Consider the following 9,241-nt stretch of genomic DNA (forward strand, 5'->3'; position numbering starts at 1 on the left):
TCCAACACCATCATTAAGTTTTCCGAAGACACAACAATGGTAGGCCTGATCACTGACAGCGATGAGACAGCCTATGGGGAGGAGGTCAGAGACCTGGCAGTCTGGTGCCAGGATAACAACCTCTCCCTCAACGTGATCAAGACAAAGGAGCTGATCGTGGACTACAGGAAAAGGAGGACCGAGCGCACCCCCATTTCCATCGACGGGGCTGTCGTGGAGAAGGTTGAGATCTTCAAGTTCCTTGGTGTCGACATCACCAACAAACTATCATGGTCCAAACACACCAAGACAGTCGTGAAGTGGTTCACGACAACACCTTTTAACCACTCAGGAGACTGAAAAGATTTGGCATGGGTCCCCAGATCCTCAAAAAGTTCTACAGCTGCACCATCGAGAGCATCCTGACTGGTTGCATCACCGCCTGTTATGGCAATTGCTCGGCCTCCGACCGCAAGACACTACAAAGGGTAGTACGAACGGCCCAGTACATTACTGGGGCTAAGCTTCCTGCCATCCAGGACCTCTATACCAGGCGGTGTCAGAGAAAGGCCCTAAAAATTGCCGGAGACTCCAGCCACCCTAGTCATAGACTGTTCGCTCTGCTACCGCACAGCAAACGGTACCGGAGCGCCAAGTCTAGGTCCAAAAGGGTTCTTAACAGCTTCTACCCCAAAGCCATAAGACTCCAGAACATCTAATCAAATGGCTACCTGGACTATTTGCATTGTACCCAGCCAGAAATAATCACTCAGCCATTTTTCAAGCTAGCATATATGTCACAAAAACCAAAACCACAGCTAAATGCAGCACTAACCTTTGATGATCTTCATCAGATGACACTCCTAGGACATTATGTTATACAATACATGCATGTTTTGTTCAATCAAGTTCATATTTAAATCAAAAACCAGCTTTTTACATTAGCATGTGATGTTCAGAACTAGCATACCCACCGAAAACTTCCGGTGAATTTATTAAATTACTCACGATAAACGTTGACAAAAAACCTAACAATTATTTTAAGAATTATAGATACAGAACTCCTTTATGCAATCGCGGTGTCAGATTTTAAAATAGCTTTTCAGTGAAAGCACATTTTGCAATATTCTGAGTAGATAGCCCGGCCATCATGGCTAGCTAATTTGACACCCACCAAGTTTGGCCCTCACCAAACTCAGATTTACTGTAAGAAAAATTGGATTACCTTTGCTGTTCTTCGTCAGAATGCACTCCCAGGACTTCTACTTCAACAACAAATGTTGTTTTGGTTCGAAATAATCCATAGTTATATCCAAATAGCTCCGTTTTGTTCGTGCGTTCAAGTCACTATCCGAAGGGTGACGCGCCGGCGCATTTCGTGACAAAAAATGTCAAAATACTCCATTACCGTACTTCGAAGCATGTCAAACGCTATATAAAATAAATGTTTATGCTATTTTTCTCGTAAAATAGCGATAATACTCCAACCGGGCGACATTGTATTCGTTCAAACACTGAAAGAAAAAGTCGTCTCGTGCAGGCGCGCTCCAGTGTCATTGTTCTCAGAAGGACCACTCACAAAAACCCCTGCTGTTTTTCGCCCAGAGACTGGAGAGCTCTCATTCCACTTTCTGGCGCCTTCTGAGAGCCAATGAAAGCCTTAGAAAATGTCACTTTACAGCAGAGATGCTGTATTTTTGATAGAGATGCCCTAGAAGGAGAACAAATTGTCAGACAGGGCACTTCCTGTATAGAATCTTCTCAGGTTTTGGCCTGCCATATGAGTTCTGTTATACTCACAGACACCATTCAAACAGTTTTAGAAACTTTAGAGTGTTTTCTATCCAAATCCACTAATTATATGCATATTCTAGTTTCTGGGCAGGAGTAGTAACCAGATTAAATCGGGATTTTTTTTTGTCCGGCCGTGAAAATACTGCCCCCTATCCCAAACAGGTTAAAACTGCATTGTTGGTTAAGGGCTTGTAAGTAAGCATTTCACTGTAAGGTCTACACCTGTTGTATTCGGAGCATGTGACAAATACAATTTGATTTGATTTCATAACGTCAAAGTCTGTTTCAGTCCCTCTCTGGACAGAATATGCCGAAGGCAAACAATAAGTTGGACATTACATTGAGACCAATCAGAGGCCTGTTGATTATGCCTCAGGCCAAGTCACCCATCTTCATATAGGTACGCAGCACAGGTGGCCGGTGGCACCTTAATTAAGGAGGACAGGCTCATAGTAATGGCTGGAATGGAATAAATGGATTTTCATGTGTTTGATACCATTCCAGCCATTATTATGAGCCGTCCTCCTCTCACCAGCCTCCTGTGGGACACAGACTTTGTTTCTGACAAGCCAGAGAAATATGTTAGCAGTGGTATGTTCTCTCTCAGCTTCCATGTGCCCAAGTGCTAGACGCCCCTACCAGAGAAAGGGATTTTAGCTCTCTCTCTCAGACGCCAGGAAAACAAACTAAATGTAGCTTAACCTATTTACATCGTAGATATCAAAACGAATGAGCTGTAACAAAATAAAAAGGATGTGATCAGCTTCAGACTGCATTAATAAAATGTCAAGTTTGAAAATTATTGGCACCCTTGATATAAAAGAGCAAAGAAGAACTGAGCTATATTTTATGCAAAAAAAAAACTGCCATCTTCAATTTAAACCAACAGGTGTTCAAGTCCGGTGCAAAATGTTGTTTTTGTGGTCAATTAACAATTTCTTTGTGAATTTTGATGTATTCTTGGGGTTATTGTCTTGCTGGAAGATACACTTGCAGACAAATGTAAATAGTCCGGGTGGCCATTTGATTAGTTGTTCAGCAGTGTAACGTGTATGCTAATAATCAGGAAGCAGGTACAGGGAGTTAATTTAATAAATAAATAAACATGGAACAAACCAAGAAACACGAGTAATGTACAGACATAAAACACAGAAACAGAGTCAATAACACCTGAGGAAAGAACCAAGGGGAGGGACAGATATATATAGGGAAGATAATCAAGTAGGTGATGGAGTCCAGGTGAGTGTCATGAGGCACTGGTGCGCGTAACGATGGTGGCAGGTGTGCGTAATAATGAATAAACGGGCGACAACGAGCCCCAGAGAGGTGGAGCTAGAGTAGACATGACAAGCAGTCTTATGGCTTGGGGGTAGAAGCTGTTAAGGAGCCTTTTGGTCCATTTGCCGTGCGGTAGCAGAGAGAACAGTCTATAACTTGTGTGACTGGAGTCTTTGACAATCTTTGGGCCTTCCTCTGACACCGCCTAGTATATACTGTAGGTCCTGGATGGCAGGAAGCTTGGCACCAGTGATGCACTGGGCTGTACGCACTACCCTCTGTAGTGCCTTACGGTCAGATGCCGAGCAGTTGCCATACCAGGCGGTAATGCAACCCGTCAGGATGCTCTCGATGGTGAGGCTGTAGTACTTTGACTTTTTGGTCACGTAAACCATTTGTTCTCCCTACTGTTCACTGTGTCCCCCTAAATCAGGTAGGCACATTCCTTCATATGATGAGGGAGTGCCCTGCAGTTAAATGCTTCGGGGGGAAAAAAATAACAACATGAATTTGAAAGTGCATGAATGTAAATATTCAATGCTTTGCATCTACTACGGTATGTTACTTGATGATGATAGGTCCTTGAATCTGTCAATCAATCAGAGACGATAACTACTGGCAGGCAGCACTGAAGCAACCAAAAAAAGGGTGGGAGGATGGTTGTCAAAACATCCTTGGTTGACAAGTAACGTTCAATGTTTTGGGGGTAAAGGGGGGGGTATTTAGTGGATAAGTGGTGGGGGGTGGAGGGGCAGGTGGGCAGATAGAGATATGGAGGGGAGGGACTGACAACCCACGTGTGTTGCTAAGCAGGGTGGGGGTGGGGGGGGGGAATGGGATGAGGAGTCGGAGGTGTAGGCACACCTCTTCTTGTTTATTTTTATTTATCGGTTGTATATTTGAAAAAAATATCCTGTCATTCGATCACTATGATCATCTTAGTTCACGGGTAAATGTTAAATAAACTGAATATATGAGTTGATATTAATATTGTAGCAGCTATAAAAAAAATGCCAAAACTAATTTTAAAACTTGGTCACAAAAAAAAAGAGAGAGAGAAACATATTGAAAAAGAAAGAAAGATGAGTATTGCAGGGTCGGTGGTGGTAAAAGAGCAAGAGGCCAAGGTGCTGCCTACCAGCCTGAGCTCCTGATTTTCTGCTGATGGGAGCTACGTCCTCAAGCCATCTGCTTCCAGCCCACTGTGGGGATAGCTACCTGTCAGCTTCAATGTGCTCACTGAGCAGAAAGGGAGACGTTGCTGCGGCAGAACTCGCTCTCTTCTCCCCCCCCTTGTCTCTCTCACTCCCTCTTCCTCTCTCCCTCTCCCTCTGCCACCATCCCTCTCCCTCTGCCACCCTCCCTCTCCCTCTGCCACCCTCCCTCTCCCCCCCGTCTCTCTCTCTCCCTCTTCCTCTCTCCCCCTCCCACTATCCCTCTCACTCTCCCTCTCCCCTGCCCTTCACGCTCAGCCCTGCAAACTGAACATGACTGCTGCTGCAGATAAGACAGACGCCCGGACTGCTCCACAGACAAACACAGAGCCACGCGAGGAGGTGCCATTCTGGCGCCAGGCATCAGGCTAGACATCTTGCTGAGCTCCATCCGAAGAACCAGACCGGCTGCCAAGGTGTTGAAGCAGGGAGTACCTTCACTCTGAGCTGGAGTTGGGCTCTGAAGACTTAGCAGACTGAAACGTAAGCAAACAGCCCACAGGCAGGCTTCCTTGGAATTGACTAAACAGAACTCATCCGCATGTGTGCCTGCTGCACCGATAACGCTCCCCAAACACAAGTAAACAAGCAGGAAAAAGTAACAAGTTGTTTCACAAAGGCATCTATCCCCTCTCAATATGTACATTAAAGCATGAAAAGATGTGCCGTATACTACTAGTGGTGAAAATGTACTGTAAGATCTGGACTCTGGTCATTGCCTGTGTGAAAGTGGAGCAGTTCCTGCCCTCAATGGGGTTATAGAAGTGAAATAACATGGAAGAACTGTCAAAGGGCGGCAGGTAGCCTAGTGGTTAGAGTGTAGGGGCGGCAGGTAGCCTAGTGGTTAGAGTGTAGGGGCGGCAGGTAGCCTAGTGGTTAGAGTGTAGGGGCGGCAGGTAGCCTAGTGGTTAGAGTGTAGGGGCGGCAGGTAGCCTAGTGGTTAGAGTGTAGGGGCGGCAGGTAGCCTAGTGGTTAGAGTGTAGGGGCGGCAGGTAGCCTAGTGGTTAGAGTGTAGGGGCGGCAGGTAGCCTAGTGGTTAGAGTGTAGGGGCGGCAGGTAGCCTAGTGGTTAGAGTGTAGGGGCGGCAGGTAGCCTAGTGGTTAGAGTGTAGGGGCGGCAGGTAGCCTAGTGGTTAGAGTGTAGGGGCGGCAGGTAGCCTAGTGGTTAGAGTGTAGGGGCGGCAGGTAGCCTAGTGGTTAGAGTGTAGGGGCGGCAGGTAGCCTAGTGGTTAGAGTGTAGGGGCGGCAGGTAGCCTAGTGGTTAGAGTGTAGGGGCGGCAGGTAGCCTAGTGGTTAGAGCGTTGAACTAGTAACCGGAAGGTTGCAAGATTGAATCCCAGAGCTGACAAGGAAAAATATGTCGTTCTGCCGCTGAACAAGGCAGTTACTATTCCCAGGCCATCATTGAAAATAAGAATTTGTTTTTAACTGACTTGCCTAGTTAAATAAAGGTAAAAAAAAGACATTTAATTAAACATTTAAAAAGGGCCGAAGCCAAAACAGGTGTATTAAAAATGACAGGGACAGTTTCCAGTTCAATTTCCACATTATTCATAGAACCCTAAGACTTTCTATATTGACAACATTTCCTCAACTGGCTTTCTGTCATTTCCTGGTTGCTTAAATTCTAATAGCTAGCCTAATTTCAGTTTATGTGATAAAACAAGCAAGTAAAGTGAATAAAATCATTGTACCATCTAAACCTCTGTGAAATATCTTTTCATTAACCCCCCAAAATTGTATTTTCAGCTGTTTGAAGCTAGTGTACAAAACCTAAAGTAAAAGACATATAATTGAAACTTAAGAACTTAAAGCATAGATATAGAGCACATAAAACCAATCTACAGCTTTTTAGACTTGCGTTCAATGAGAATGGCAGATCTATAGCACACATTTCTATGTGTATTTGGTTGGGTAGCCTAAAAAGTTACACATTGCGGCTTTAAATGACAGCCCTCTTCATTCAATTTGCCAACACATGAAGACTGTAACGAGTGAGGAGACAAATTCGATATCATTCTATCAGTGCAGTGCCGTAACTTCCTCTTGCTCAAGAGTGTTGACCTTTTCCCTTACAGGGTTCATCCCAAATGGCACCCTATTCTCTATTTACAGTAGCGTTCTACTGTTGACCAGAGTCTGGTGAAAGGTAGTGCACTATATAGGGAATAGGGTGCATTTTGAGACGCATTTGAGCTGAGGAACATGTGTCTGGCTAAATGCTGCTGTTCCAGAGTGTGGTAAGTGGATTAGGCAGCCGGGGAGAGAAGAGACATCAGTGACAGCAGCATCACATCTGTCATGCCTAAGAGGGGCCAGGTTGGTAAACTCTGCTAAGTGCTTGTTACTGTAAGGACTGCCTGGAGACAGACATAAGTTCTGCTCAGCATGATACAGTATGTCTACAGCAGAACAGGTAGGCCAGCAGCAAAACAAGTAGGCCTGCAGAAGGTAGGCCTACAGCAGAACAGGTAGGCCTACAGCAGAACAGGTAGGCCTACAGCAGAACAGGTAGGCCTACAGCAGAACAGGTAGGCCTACAGCAGAACAGGTAGGCCTACAGCAGAACAGGTAGAGCAAACAGACTCATTTCATTCACCACATACACATTTTGACTGCCGTATTGCAATGGTGACCTGGACACTGATAACTGGTCACTGGACAGCAAAACAATTCGCTGTTATCCTGCCATACATCATGTTCAGCTACGGGATATGAATCATTTCCATTTACCCTCAGGTGTTGAAATCCCTCAGGTGTTGGGAAATCCCTCAGGTGTTGGGAAATCGCTCAGGTGTTTGGCATGTCCAAAATATTGTTGTTGTTTTTGTTTTGCATTGTGTGAGCAAAAAAAAACCTTCAGCATTGATCCTCCAGCAAAGACAATGGACACTCCGTCCCAAGTTTTCATGTGGCTGTTTTCCAATTAGCTAAGAGAAAGCTGCAGCTGACAGATATGTTCAGGTAATGAGTGATTTAAAGAAACAAGCGCACAAAAGGAACTGTAGATAACTCAGTCAGGCGATTAGTCAAAGCCTTCAGCTCCAAGTCAATTCTGGTTAACAGACAGATGGATGGACAGATGGACGGACAGATGGACATGCTGCTTTTAAATTAAACAATATGACCACACGGGAAAGGCTATGGATTTTCATGTAAGGAAGGGGATTTTAAGAGAGAAAAGCCCTTTGTTACAAGCTTAAATGTGTCAAAATATAATACATTTATGCATTGCTGTGTATACGCTTATGAGCCAGACAGGCTCTGGTTTGCCAATCTGTGTCTGTCATTAACGCATATCGTTTTACGAACTCTACATGCAGGCAGTGTAATAGATTATAATCAACCCTCCGTAGCGGAGTTAGCCTGGTGTATAGGAAAGTCATCAGGTACCTCAGCCCTGTCCAGTAGATGGAGGGAGTTGATAGGACCCGTGTGTGAATTACACCACGTTAATGATGACTCTACAGCAGGGTGTCACTGTCCATTTGAGATTAGGCATTAGCCACTAGCCATCAGCCAGGCAAGGGGAACACATTAAGGCGGATATTATTAAACCTAATGACTTCCAAATGATAGCACACTGTTATTAATGCTAGCATGAATTTATCCTAGATGTTGTAGGCCTAAAGAAATGTCATATGATGGAATACTTGTATTGATTACATGTACTTCAAACATGTGCAAATATTCCATGATGGTACTAATATGAATCTATTTTAGTGTGCAATGTTACATAATGTTGGGTGGGGGCCACGGGAGGTTGGTGACACCTTAATTGATCATGACTGGAGCGTAATTAGTGGAATGGTTTCAAATACATCAAACCAGGTGTTTGATGCCGTTCCATTTGCTCCATTCCAGCTATTATTATGAGCCGTTCTCCCCTCAGAAGCCTCCTGTGATGGGGGGGAAACAAATGATTTACAGTAGGCATTTATTTCAATCCAAAGACTAAGCTACCCAGCGTACACTGCGTTTCCTTCTGACCACTTTGCGGTGTGAGCATGCAACTCCATCTGACAGGGTCGTCACTAGTTACCACGGCCACAAAGTCATAAAACAAATCAAATCAATTTTTGATGTGTCACATAAGCCGAATACAACTGGTGTATACTTCACAGTGAAATGCTTGTTTTCGAGCCTTTCCAACGGTGCAGAGTTTAAAAAAAAATAGAAACACAAGAGGAGTAAAATAAAAGATAATAAAATAAAATAAAATCACATTTTACTGTGAAATGCTTACTTACAAGCCCTTAACCAACAATGCAGTTCAAGAAATAGAGTTAAGAAAATATTTACTAAATATCTTTGTGATTTTTTTGTTGTTATATAATATAGATAATAAACAGCGAGTAGCAGCAGTGTAAAAACAAAGGGGGGGTCAATGTAAATAGTCCATGTGGCCATTTGATTAATTGTTCACCAGTCTTATGGATTGGGGGTAAAAGCTTTTAAGGAGCCTTTTGGTCCTAGACTTAGCACTCCGATACCGCTTGCTGTGCAGTAGCGGAAAGAACAGTGTATATGCTTTGAGTACATGTCCTGGTAATCCGTCTGGCCCAGAGGCTTTGTGAATGTTAACCTTTTTAAAGGTCTTGCTCACATCGGCTACAGAGAGAGTGATCAAACAGTCGTCCGGAACAACTGGTGCTCGCATGCATGCCTCAGGGATGCTTGCCTCGAAGCGAGCATAAAACGCATTTGGCTCATCTGGTAGGCTCGTGTCACTAGGTAGCTCGCGGCTGGGGTTCCCTTTGTAGTTCATAGTATTTTTCCAGCCCTGCCACAGCCAACGAGGTTCAGAGCTGGTGTAGTAGGATTCAATCTCAGTTCTGTATTGATGATATGCCTGTTTGATGGTTTGTCTGAGGGCATAGTGGGATTTCATATAAGCATCCGGATTAGTCTCCCACTCCCTGAAAGCGGCAGCTCTAGCCTTTAGCTCAGTGCGGATGTTGCCTGTAATCCATGGCT

Source organism: Salmo salar, chromosome ssa21, assembly GCF_905237065.1.
Source record: "Salmo salar chromosome ssa21, Ssal_v3.1, whole genome shotgun sequence".
NCBI lineage: Eukaryota > Metazoa > Chordata > Actinopteri > Salmoniformes > Salmonidae > Salmo > Salmo salar.